The following is a 12,791-nucleotide window of genomic DNA, read 5'->3' on the forward strand; positions in this document are numbered from 1 at the left end:
TAACCTAAAACAAATGGATTAATTCCTAGAAGCACACAACTTACCATTACAGAATCATGAAGAAATAGAATCTGAACTGACCAATAAAAAACAAGGAGAGTAAATCAGTCAGCTGAAAACTCCCAAAAAAGAAAATCCCCGTGCCAAGTTGTTTCCCTGGTGAATTCTACCAAACATTGAAAGAAGAAGAATAAATGTTAATCCTTCTTAAACTCTTCCAAAAAAGAACTGAAGAGCACGGAATACTCCCAAACTCATTTTATGAGGCCAGCAATACCTTGAGACCAAAGGAAGATATGGACACTACAAAGAAGAAAACTATAGGTCTATATCCCTAGTCAATATAAATGCAAACATCCTCAACAAAATACTAACCAAATTCAACATCACATTAAAAGGAGCATACACCATGATCAAGTGGAATTTATCCCTGGAGACATAAGGATGGTTCAATATATACAAATTAATATCAGATACACCACATTAATGGAATGAAAAAATTATACGATCACCTCAGTAGATGTATAAAAAGCATTTAACAAAATTTAGCATCCTTCCATGATAAAACTCTCAACATCCTAGAAGAAAACATAGGCAGTAAGTTCCTTGACATTGGTTTTAGTAGTAAGTTTTTGGATGTGGCACCAAAACAAAGTCAATAAAGATAAGTAAATGGGAGTACATCAAATAAAAAAGCTTCACACAGCAAAGGAAACTACCAGCAAAGTGAAAAGGCAAGTTATAGAATGAAAGAAAATATTTTCAAATCATGTATCTAAGAAGGGATTAATATCCAAACTATGTAAATAATTCTTACAACTCAATAGCAGAAAAACAAACAATCCTTTTTAAAAATGGGCAAATGAATTGAACAGACATTTTCCCAAAGAAGACATATAGATGGTTAACAGGCACGTGAAAAGATGCTCACATCACTAATCATCAGAGAAATGAAAACCAAAATCACAATGAGATGTCACCTCACACATGTTAGGATGGCTATTATCAAAAAGAGGAGAAATTACAAATATTATGGATACTTGGAGAAAGGGATGGATAAAGATGGACCAAAGGATGGAGGCAGGATATGGAGAAAGGGACCCTTGCACACTATTGGTAGAAATGTAAATTGTGCAGCAACTATGGAAAAGAGTATGAATGTCCCTCAAAAAATTAAAATTAAAAATAGAATATGATCCCAAAATCCCACTTTGGGGTATATATATCCAAAATAAGTGAAATCAGGATCTTAAGAGATATCTGCACTCCCATGTTCACTGCAGTATCATCTGCAATAGTTATGACATGGAAACAACCTATGTGTCCTTTAATGGATGAATGGGTAAAAAAGAAATGGATACACATATATACACACACATATACATACACACAAAATATTATCCACCCATGAAAAAGAAGGAAATCCTTCCATTTGCAACATGGATGAAACTTGATGGCATCATGCTAACTGAAATAAATGAGGCAGAGAAACACAGATACTGTTTGATATTACTTAAAGTGTTATATATAATCTTAAAAAGCCAAAATCATAGAGGCAGTAGAATGTTGGCTGCCAGGGGCTAGAGGATGGTAGAAATGGAATAATGTTGGTTGAGGGATCTAAACTTCCAGGTAAAAATTGAGTAAGTTCTGGGAATCTAACATATAGCACAGCAACTAAATTAACTACAAATTAACAATACTATGTTGTAGGCATAGAAGTTGCCAAGAGAGTAGTCCCCCCACTCCACACACAAAGGTATACAGTTAATTTGTTCTTACCGTATTAAAGAAGCACATTGATTTGTTAAGTAGCAATAGTTACTATATTGAAAATATTAAATAAAATTAAATATTAAACACTAGGTGAAATCAAAGAAAATTAAAATGGAAATGGTTAAAATATTTAAAATAAAAAATATTAGAGGCAAATAACTTTACAGTTGCATAGAGAAAAATTAGTTTATTATTAGTTTATTATTACACAAAGGTAACTATGTTAAGTAATGAATGGGTTAACTAACCTTATTGTGGTAACCATTTTACAACACATACATATATCAAATTATCACATTGTATACTTTAAACTTATACAATGTTATATGAAATTATATCTCCATAAAGAGAAATTAAAAAAATTAAAATTAAAATGGAACTGTGTGTTTCTGCATTGTTATTTTCCACATCAGTGCTCCTCAAAGTAGGCTGGCTGTCCTCAAACTGCTTCTTATATATCTGACACAAGGTAAGAAATCCCTGCCAGAATACAAATGAACTCATTATTTGCTTCCTTGAGAAAGATTTCCTGTGAAAAATGCCAGCTGAACTAACACAATGTCTCATGATGTAGCTGATTTATATTCCATGGCTCATCAGCATGGACATTTAACAAGCGTTTCTCAGACTGGCACTGGTCCACGGACCACAAGTAGCACTAATCAATATTTTTATGTATTACCCATTAGATTTTGGTTTCCTTTCCCACAATCTACTGAAACCAGCTTCTTAAAGAACAGTACATTCCTCTGCATCCTCCTTGGTCTTCTACAGAATATATCAATCCTTGAAATTCTTTCCTTTTCTGGCTTTGGTTAAAATGTACATGCTGATTATCTTTATATATCCTTGACTCTTCCTTTTTTGTCCCTTTGGCCATATGTTCATTCTCTTTCTGCCACTTGAGTAAAGGCATCCTTTTAGGTTCTGACTACAGATATATATGGTTTTTTTTTCTGTATTTTTCTATATTTTCTCTGGTCTTTTCCCTCCTGATATGCAATCTCCCATATCACCAAGTTCTCAACCTTCACCTCTTAAGCAGAAAAGCTGCAGTGGCGATGTTTGTTGTATCCCTTACAATATCCAGCACAAACATTTTTGCATATAGTAGATGCTCAGTAAATGCCTATGGAATTGAGAAAGTAGTGAATTACGTGCAGCATTTGCCACTATTATCAAGCATACAGTTAATTTGTTCTTACTGTATTAAAGAAGCACATTGATTTGTTAAGTAGCAATAGTTACTATATTGAAAATATTAAATAAAATTAAATATTAAACACTAGGTGAAATCAAAGAAAATTAAAATGGAAATGGTTAAAATATTTAAAATAAAAAATATTAGAGGCAAATAACTTTACAGTTGCATAGAGAAAAATTAGTTTATTATTAGAAAAGGAATATAGCAGAAATAAAATGATCCTAATATTGTCAAAAATTCATCATTTCAAAATTCAATGAAAGAGTGAAAATAGATAGCTAAACCTAAAAATTATCTTCTTAATGGTTTTGCTATCAAAATTCAAAAAGGGGGTTGCCTGGTGGCTCAGTTGGTTAAGTTCAGGTCATGATCCCAGGGTCCTGGGACTGAGTCTTGCATCAGGCTCCCTGCCCAGTGGGGAGCCTGTTTCTCCCTCTCCCTCTCCTGTTCTGCCTGCTTGTGCTCTCTTTCTCTGTGTCATATAAATAAATAAAATCTTTTTTAAAAATTCAAAAAAGGAAACACACATTTAAAAAATACCATACATCTGAATCACTTTCCCGTATTCTTCTTAATCTGCACATTAGTCTCCTTCAACTTCCTTCAGTTTCCCACCCTCCCTTATAAGGTATTTTCACAGCTGATAAAACCGCATTCTTTTTTTTTTTTTTTAAGATTTTATTTATTTATTTGACAGACAGAGATCACAGGTAGTCAGAGAGGCAGGCAGAGAGAGAAGGGGAAGTAGGCTTCCCGTGGAGCAGAGAGCCTGATGTGGGGCTCGATCCCAGGATCCTGGGATCATGACCCAAGCTGAAGGCAGAGGCTTTAATCCACTGAGCCACCCAGGCACCCCAAAACCTCATTCTTTAGCCATACTTTTAAATTCCTAACAGATACTGTTCTACTTTTTAATAATTTTTATAAATAGATTTTATAAAATGAAATATTAAAACAAGTATTCATTTGATGGAAAACAATGGTCGGTTTACCATAGGATGCATGACTCAAATGCATCACTATAATAATGATGTTCTGGGTCTTCTGTGATTCACACATGAAATATATGTTAGGGAAAGGAAAGAACACAGCAGTGTGCAAATATGCAAGAATTAGAAATGCTGCTGCTTCAGCATAAACACCCAATAACCACAGACTCAGTAATGCTTGTTCAACCTCAAAGAAATTAATCACAGGCTAGGCCAGTGTAAAATGGACCATGGGAAATATCGAACATCATGGGATTTAATTTTAGTGACATTCATGCACCAATTGAATAACTGTGGAGTAACACTTTCCTCTCTAGGACAGCCGTAGCAATTTATATGCTTACAGTAACTATCATGAAGATAAATTAAAAATAATTAATATATATATAGAAGGATTTGGAGGTTATTTTTCTAGTATTTTTATTCATTTCTTTCCTGTAAAGGATGGGTAGTTATAAGGAACCCCAGCTAAAATTTTATTTTCCAGGGCTGTTGAACCAATCGGACTGTGACAATATCCTTGGAAACAAAGTGAGTGAATGGAAATTACAGCATGGTGCCCAGCTCCTGAGGTCCTTTAACTATTAAGAGGTCACACAGCCCCTGAGGGTTTACAAAGGACATTTATTTTATTCTTAATTTTATTTTCTTAAGCCCAAAGATCACGTCCTGGAAGCCTACTGGGGGCTTACAGAAGCAATGGGAGCTGAGGAGCAGCCTAGGGATAAAGGCAGGAGGCTGCAGGCTTGGTGGCTGGCAGCAACAACTGTCAATGTTATGTTGCTGTTTATCCTGAATGTTTGATAAACACAATATGTCTTATATAGGATTTCTGAGAAACAGAAATGTTAATGAAGCTCCCATAAAACCACTGAACAGGAAACCGGTGGAGCCCAACAGTAATCTCATTTATATGTTTTAAGGTCAGCAGTGCGATGACCTTCAAGTCCTTAGAGGGCACCTCCTTAGGAAAGAAGACCAAAGCAGATAACACATGTCCTGGGTGTTCTTAAGAGAAAGATTCCGAGGAAGGGATTGGTGATGCTCCGCCCACAAGACCCGGCAAGACTCCTCACCAATCAGACAGCTACAGGGGGAGAATGACTGTTGAGGAGGGTCTGTGGGGCTCCAGGCACGGCAGCACGGACTGGGACGCAATGATTAGAAAAGCAAAAAACGGTCCTGGCTCTGCCCTCCAGGAGGAACTTCAAGTGCTCACACTCAGCGTTGCACGCGTACACAGCTTCCTTCAAAATGCCCTGGGGCTGCTCTTTTCCCAACACCCTCCATGCCTCGGCGCTGTGGCGGCTGTGGGTCCCTTGCTCCCGCGGAGATCTCTGATCCTCCAGCCGGGGCCTCCCTCCGTTCAGGAGCCTCCCTCGCTCCTGAGTCCTTCCTTTCCCTCACCCCCCACCGCATCAGTCCGCGGATTCTGCCTCCTGCCTCCCATGCATTCTTACCTCCTGCAAACCACTCCTCACACACAGATCTCCTCTCTCCCCCATCTGCTCCTTCATTCCCTCTTACTTAACCACTCTTCGTGCCCTTTGCGTCCATTATTTCAATTTGAGCCTCCCTTTCTTTGTTTTTCAAATGGAGATCATAATGGTAATAATACCCATCTTACAGGTTTCTTTAGAATCTAAAGTGAGCTGATACACAGAATAACTTCCTGTACCACAGTGAATACTCAATTAGTATTAGTTATGATTATTGTTCTCATCAACTGAGAATACCAGAGAGAGGAAAAGGGATAAAAACAAGGCTGAAGCCCCAAAACACCATCCCAAACCTCTAATAACAAGTACATACACTGTGGTTATTTGCTCATTTGTTTGTATCTCCTACCAGATGATGAATTCATTCTGTCTAGAAAATAGTAGGAAGGTAACAAATGCTTACTGAATTTCAAAAACATTTACATCTAACTACGTATCATATACTCATTTAATAGCCTTCTATGCCATTTTAATCAAATAGGGACTGGAGAGTTTGATTATAAAAATACATGGAATACAGATTTTTTTTTTTAACCATGGCTTTATCCTCTGGTCTCAAAACTAAAAAATTACATAGGCAGAGCATGCTCAGGCTTTAATGGAAAATGATGTTCAAATATTTAACTTTCCAAAATGTCATATTTGAATCACTTTACCATCACATATGCGAAGCTATGTTAGACAGTGAAGACATCTGCTTCCTTGGCCAGAAAGTGTAGGCGTTCATGGAGCTTGAAGCTAGAGATAGCAAATGCTAGAACAACAGCCTCCAGAAGCGGCAGGGTGGCCCACAGCCCAGGGCTGCCCACACTGGGACCCCACAACGTCTGTGTCCCCAGTCAGAAGGGCTACCAGAGGTAGGAGAGTAAGGGGCTGCCTCCCCCAACCTCTCACAGTCCAGATCACAAGGCCCTAAGTTCTCCTTGGGCCTCTGGTGCAGTAGTTCCTCATTCAACTTCATTCAATAACACTTTGGTGGACTTGACAAGTCCTCACCCAACCACAGGCCCTCTCCAAGAGGTTCTTAGTGAACCAACACATGACACATAATCTTAGCTCCTTTTAAAGGAATTTCCCGGCTTTGAGATCTAATTGACATCGATATAATCGACATCGATATAATCGACATCGATACTGTGTAAGTTTAAAGTGAACAATGTGATGATTTAGTACACACATATATTGCGAAATGATTACCACAGTTAGGTTAGTTAACATATTCTCACGGTTACCTTTTCCCGTATGTATATATGAGCGTGTACGCGCACGCATGTGTGTGGTTAGGGTTTGAAAGATCTGCTCTTTTAGCAACTTCCAAGTCCATGATACAATATTGTTAACTATAGCCACCATGCTGTAACTAGGTCCGCAGAACATATACATCTCATAACTGGAAGTGTACACACTTTGCCAACATATCCCCATTTCACCCACTCCCCTGCCCCTGGCAATTACCACTCTACCCTCTGTTTCTATCAACTGAAGTCATACAATATTTGTCTTTCTCTCTCTTATTTCACCTAGTGAAATGCTCTCATGGTTCATCCATGTTGTTACAAATAACAGGATTTCCTTCCTTCTCATAGCTACACACACGCGCGCACACAAACACACATTACATTTTCTTTATTCATCTGTGGACAGACGCTTATGCTGTTTCCATATCTTGCTTATTATGAATAATGCTGCAAAGAACATGAGAGATATCCCTTCAAGATCCTGATTTTATTTCCTTTTAATATATAACTAGATGTGGGGTTATTGGATCATATGGTAATTCTGTTTTTTAGTTTTTTGAGGAAGCTCCATATCAATTTCTACAGTAGCCGCACCAATTTACATTCCTGCCAGCAGCTGCCATCTTCATCAACACCTGTTATTTTTTTGTCTCGGTAATAGCCATCGTAACAGGTATGCGGTGATATGTCATTGTGGTTTGACTTGCATTTCCCTGATGATTAGCGATGTTGAGCTTGTAACTGTTCATGTACCTGTGGGCCATTTGTATATCTTCTTTGGAAAAATATCTATTCAGATCCTTTGCCCACTTCTTAATCACAGTATTTATTTTGGGTTTGTTTGGTTGTTTTTTGTTTTGTTATTGAGTCACCGGAGTTCCTTATATATTTCAGCTATTAATGCCTTAACAGATAGCTATGTAAATATTTACTCCTATTCCATAGGCTGTGTTTCATTCTGTTGATCTTTAATTCCTTGAGAAAGACAAGCTACAGTTTTAAGGTTTCTGTAAAGGGGGACTCTGAATATGAATTTAGGGAGGTGGCAGAGGGTGGGCAGGATAAGGCTGCATGAAAAACTTCACACTTGTTAGTTTTGATAAACCTCGGAAGATGGACAGAGTAAACTAAGGTGAATAGGGGGGCAGCATAGAAAGAATGGCTTTTAGCAAAGCTGAGAAGTAGAAAGACCCTTAGGTGCAATGGAGTATGTCTGGAGAACAGCATGGCTGTGACCTCAAATAAACAGATGGGGGAATGAAGATGAAGATGGATGATAAGGACATAGCATGAAAGCACACCACGCTGGGAGTCTGGCAAATGTGCAAGTGAGGAGCTCTGGAAGATCTGAGCAGGGAAGTGAAAGCTAACCACACAGTCGTTTGCACAGTGGTTTGCAAAGGAACAATGGTAGAGGAGGAAAGTTAGATGGCCACTGGAATGTTGTAAGTAAGAAGGAAGGAGGTGTCAGATTCAGAAAATGAAAAGATGGGGAAAGATAGGGCCAAAAAGTGATCCTGACACATCAAAAGGTGAGCAAGTCTGCAACCAGGTAAACCTAAAAAGATAAACTGTTACTTCTTCCCCCAAGTAGCTAGGCAAAGCAGACCAGGACTCTCGGGTTAGTGCAAGGAGTGAAACAGCTATGTTCATTGAAAATCTACTGTGCGTCAGAGACAGTATTCAGTGCATTACGTACTTTATCTCATTTAAGTCTCTACGCCAAGCCATTCCAAGAGTTGTGCTTTATGATCACCAACTGACAGTGAAAAAATACAGATTCACAGAAGTAAGATGACTCACCTATGCTTAGAGAAGAGGGAGTAAAGAGGATTAATAACCAAGAGATATTAAGTAGAATAGGATCTATTTGCTGGACACTGGGCAACAATGGCCAACAGAGAAACTGTCCCTGCTGCTATAGTCAAACACAGACCTAACTCGGAAGCTCTTCCCTTTCTTCCTTCTGCTCCTGCTTCCACTCACAAAGGAAGTCCCTGGTCTGAATTGGTTAATAGCATTTGACTATTGTCAGGTTATGCCTACACTGAGGATACTAAGCTTAATTTTTATTTTTTAAAAATCATTATTACTTGGCTGAAAAGTGTTTTCATTTTTTCTTTTAAAAGGTTGATAATCACAGGAAACTACATTACTTTGTGCTCAACGGCTCATTATTTATATTTCAAGCAAGGAAGTCTGGTAACAACTCTCAGATTGATGTAAAGAAGCATTTACGTCAAAACTCGGGCTGTCTCACTCTTGCAGTACTTCCTTTCCTGAATCAAAGCAATTTTGATTCAGAATAATCCACCAGATGTCAAAGTACAAAGTATCAAAGTCTAATTTATAGGAAGGTATTTAATTAACTTAGATTACACTAGAAAGAAAAATCCATCAATAATTTGCATATTTTTTATATCCAGGATATTAAGAATTGAAATATACATGGAATTCTATGGCAATTAGAAAACATTGCCTCATCCACTTAATAAATATTTATTAAGCACTAAGCCTGAAGCAACATTATAAGCACAGTGAGAGATACAGAAATTACTAAAGCCGGATACTGTTTCCAGGTGTTTCAGTGTGGTAGAGCATAAGACACAAGGGAAACAAACATTAATTCTAGTTTAGGGCATGTGGTTGTTGGAAGACAATTCTCCATAGGTCTCTTGTATTTTTGCACATATTGTGAGTGAGGCACTGACTGTCCTTTGTTCTAAACTCTCTTTTCAAGGATATTTCTATAACAAACAGCTCTGGAACACAGAGTGATGTCTCTTCTAGGTGTAAAAGGCAGTTTTGCTCACAATCCTGGAAGATACGATGTCTCTTTACAGAGCAAAGGTAGGCATGCTCACAGTCTAGTATAATAATGTGTCCTTCCAGAACAACAACAACAACAACAAAACAGACATGTTTCCTAACCATTATATACAAGCTTTGGGTTTCTTGAACTCAGTGCTCCTCTCTGGTAAGGCAGTCCATTTTGTGTGCCATAAGGGAAACTGGCCCTCTTCATGTCATCTGTGGGAACAGAAGCTCAGGGAATAGGTGCAAATAAGCTGAGAGTCATAGACTCCTGTTGCTGTGAGTCATAACCTGTCCTCCGTCTCTGACTTTGGAGTCTCATGTCTTCTACCAGCATCTAAGAAACTGTGTTAGGCTAACTTGCTGGCTTGTTAAACCAGTTAATCTCAGTCTTAACAATCCTTGAAAGCAGGAGGTTGCAAAAATGGCAACAAATTCATTCCCTTTCTGCATCTCTGCCCTTTGGTATACCTCTTACACTGACTCTAGGCTCAGCCATGTAACTTCCTTGGCCAATGGGACATCAGAAAACATGACACAAATAGAAGACAGAAAAGTACCTATACATTGAGGAATGCCTGGGTGGCTCAGTCGTTAAGCAACTGCCTTCAGCTCAGGGCATGATCCCAGGGTCCTGGGATCAAGACCTTCATCGGGCTCTCTGCTCAGTGGGAAGCCTGCTTCTCCCTCTCTCACTCCCTCTGTTTGTGTTCCCTCTCTCACTGGTCTCTCTGTCTAATAAATAAATAAAATCTTTAAAAAGAGAGAGAGAGAGAGAGAGAAAGAAAAGTACCTATACATTGAGGCTTACCCTCTTGCTGGCTGTTTTTAGAATTTAGTTGTCAAGTGAAAAAGCACAGCCTAGCTTATTTGTGAGAAATATGTGCTCAGTGTCCCCTACCACCTCAGCCAAGAGCCTCACAATCACAAGACATGTGAACAAGGCCAATTCAGGTCATCCAACCTCCAGCCAACAGTCCAGTTAACTGCTGATGTGAGAATGAATCCAGCATTGATGAGTAGAGCTGACTGACGGAGGAACTATTCAGCGTCTAGGTTTTGAAGTGGTTTGTTATGTGACAAAATTTAACAAAAGGGGCAGAGGACAAGGCAAAAACTACTTTTGGTACAATATCTGTATTAAAAATGCCACAGGGCTCAGCATACATCTGGTTAAATACTGTAACTCCAGCACTCAACACTGTGCCTAGAAAAGAGCTGGAGGTACCAACTGTTCCAGCTTTGTTTTGGTTTCTCCATCCGAACACTCACTATAAAAGCCACTTAATTTTCATCTCACAGGCAGGCTGTGAGCTTACAGGAACTGTGTGTGAACCTAGCAGGGCACATGGTGAAAGGGCAAAAGCATAATTCGTGCTCCAGGAAACATGTTCCTGTGTGCGAAAAGCAATTCTTTCACCTAAGATCTGACAATCATTTCACCTAATGATCTTGGGTGGATCATTTAAACATATTGAACTTCAGGGGGTGTCTGGGTGGTTCAGTCGTTTAAGCATCTGCCTTTCGCCGTCATGATCCCAGGTTCCTGGGATTGATCCCTGAGTCTGGGCTCCCTGCTCCGTGGGGAGTCTGCTTCTCTCTCTCCCTCTGCCTGCAGCTCTCCTGGCTTGTGTGCTCTCTCTCTCTCTCCCTTGGTCAAGTAAATGCATAAAATCTTCAAAAACAAAAACATATTGTGCTTCAGTTTCCTTATCTGCATCATGGGAATAATAACGCTATCTTCAGGAGCTTTGTGCCACAGGTGTTATAAAGGAGGTACTCTCTCAGAGTATCGTGGTGAGGGGTATCGTGGTGAGAGAGACGAAAGCCGGGAGTAGCATCAAACACTGTTAAAGGCCAACAACTGATAGGCTCTTACTCACATGCTTTCTCTCTCACATACACACAGGCACAAAATCAAACCATTTCCCAAAGTTAAATTAAAAAGCTAACCAGCAGAGGCTAAGTAACAGCAGGACTACATTATGGTCTATAGGAAAACAAAACTTAGTATATTATATTATTATATAAAGTGTCTGTGTTATATAGAACACCACAGAGTACGTTGTTTGAAAGTCCCCTGAATTATATATAACCTTTCTGGAAGATGAATGCCTGACAAAGTGTGAGTGTAGAAAACGAAACATTGTGTCAATGCACCTTAAAGGTCACTTTTCAGATATTCTGCTTCATTTCTGCAGTTGAAGATTAAATCCCTACTCTTTATTTATAGACATTTTAACTACTTCCCTCTTGATCCTCTACAGTATTAGATTTCATCATATTTAAAACACTTTAAAAAAAGACTTTCTTTTATGATTTGGCATCTTTGAAAATTCTGTTTAACTGACGGTTGGCAACTGAGTGTAGTTGATAATATCTCTTAGACATCAAAACCAAGATTATTATTGGAATTATACAAATCAAACTAACAAATTACTCATGGGCCTAAGTTGGTTTTCTGGAGCATTTTAAGACCTTGGTAAGAGAAATTTTTTTTTTTAAATCACAATTAATTTTTATTCTCATTTATATGAGCTTTGTATAAAAAGTTCTTTTTCTACCACTTAAATCACAGTAAGTACTAAATAAATGACATTTAGCTAGCTATAACCATCCTGTCTATTTTGGTCTTTGAAACAGCCATAAACATGTAAAGACACGAATGGAGCTAGAGACTACAATGTTAAGTGAAATAAGTCAGTCGGAGAAAGACAAATACCATATGATTTCACTCATATGGGGAACATAAGAAATAAGGAAGTGATCAGGGGGAGGGGGAGAAAAAGAGACAAAACAAGAAACAAACTCTTAACTATTGAGAACAAACCTACTGGTCACCAGAGGGGAGGTGGGTGAGAGATGGGTGAAACGGGTGATGGGGATTAAGGAGGGCACTTGTGATGGGTACCAGGTGTTGTATGAAAATGTTGAATTCCTAGACTGTATGCCTGAAAATAATATTACACTGTATGCTAACTGTACTGGAATTAAAATGAAATAAAATAAAATAAAGCAACAAACATATCACCATTATCTCATTAGCCACTGAAAATCAAGCTCTGAAGTTCTACTGAACAAGACCACATGCCTTCAGCAACACACTTATCAACCATAAAAGGCCATTAGGCCAATTGTATCTCTCTCTCTGGAGCAAATTGTTGGAAAGCACTAAGACAAGAACATGCACAGAAAATAAAAAGTCAAACACCACATGTATTTATCGGCATTTTAAATTTTTAACAAACTGTTCTACAGATGGTCCTTCTGG

General features: G+C 38.5%; 1 protein-coding gene across 1 annotated transcript in view; it reads right to left on the reverse strand.

The window, feature by feature from the left end:
• The window catches only part of LOC111158304 (kelch like family member 32), a 201,235-nt gene that overhangs the window by 177,787 nt on the left and 10,657 nt on the right, over positions 1–12,791 (reverse strand). The window lies entirely within an intron of this gene.

The sequence above is a fragment of the Enhydra lutris genome, unplaced genomic scaffold (genome assembly GCF_002288905.1).
Source record: "Enhydra lutris kenyoni isolate GAN:26980312 unplaced genomic scaffold, ASM228890v2 scaffoldscaffold58, whole genome shotgun sequence".
Taxonomy (NCBI): Eukaryota; Metazoa; Chordata; class Mammalia; order Carnivora; family Mustelidae; genus Enhydra; species Enhydra lutris.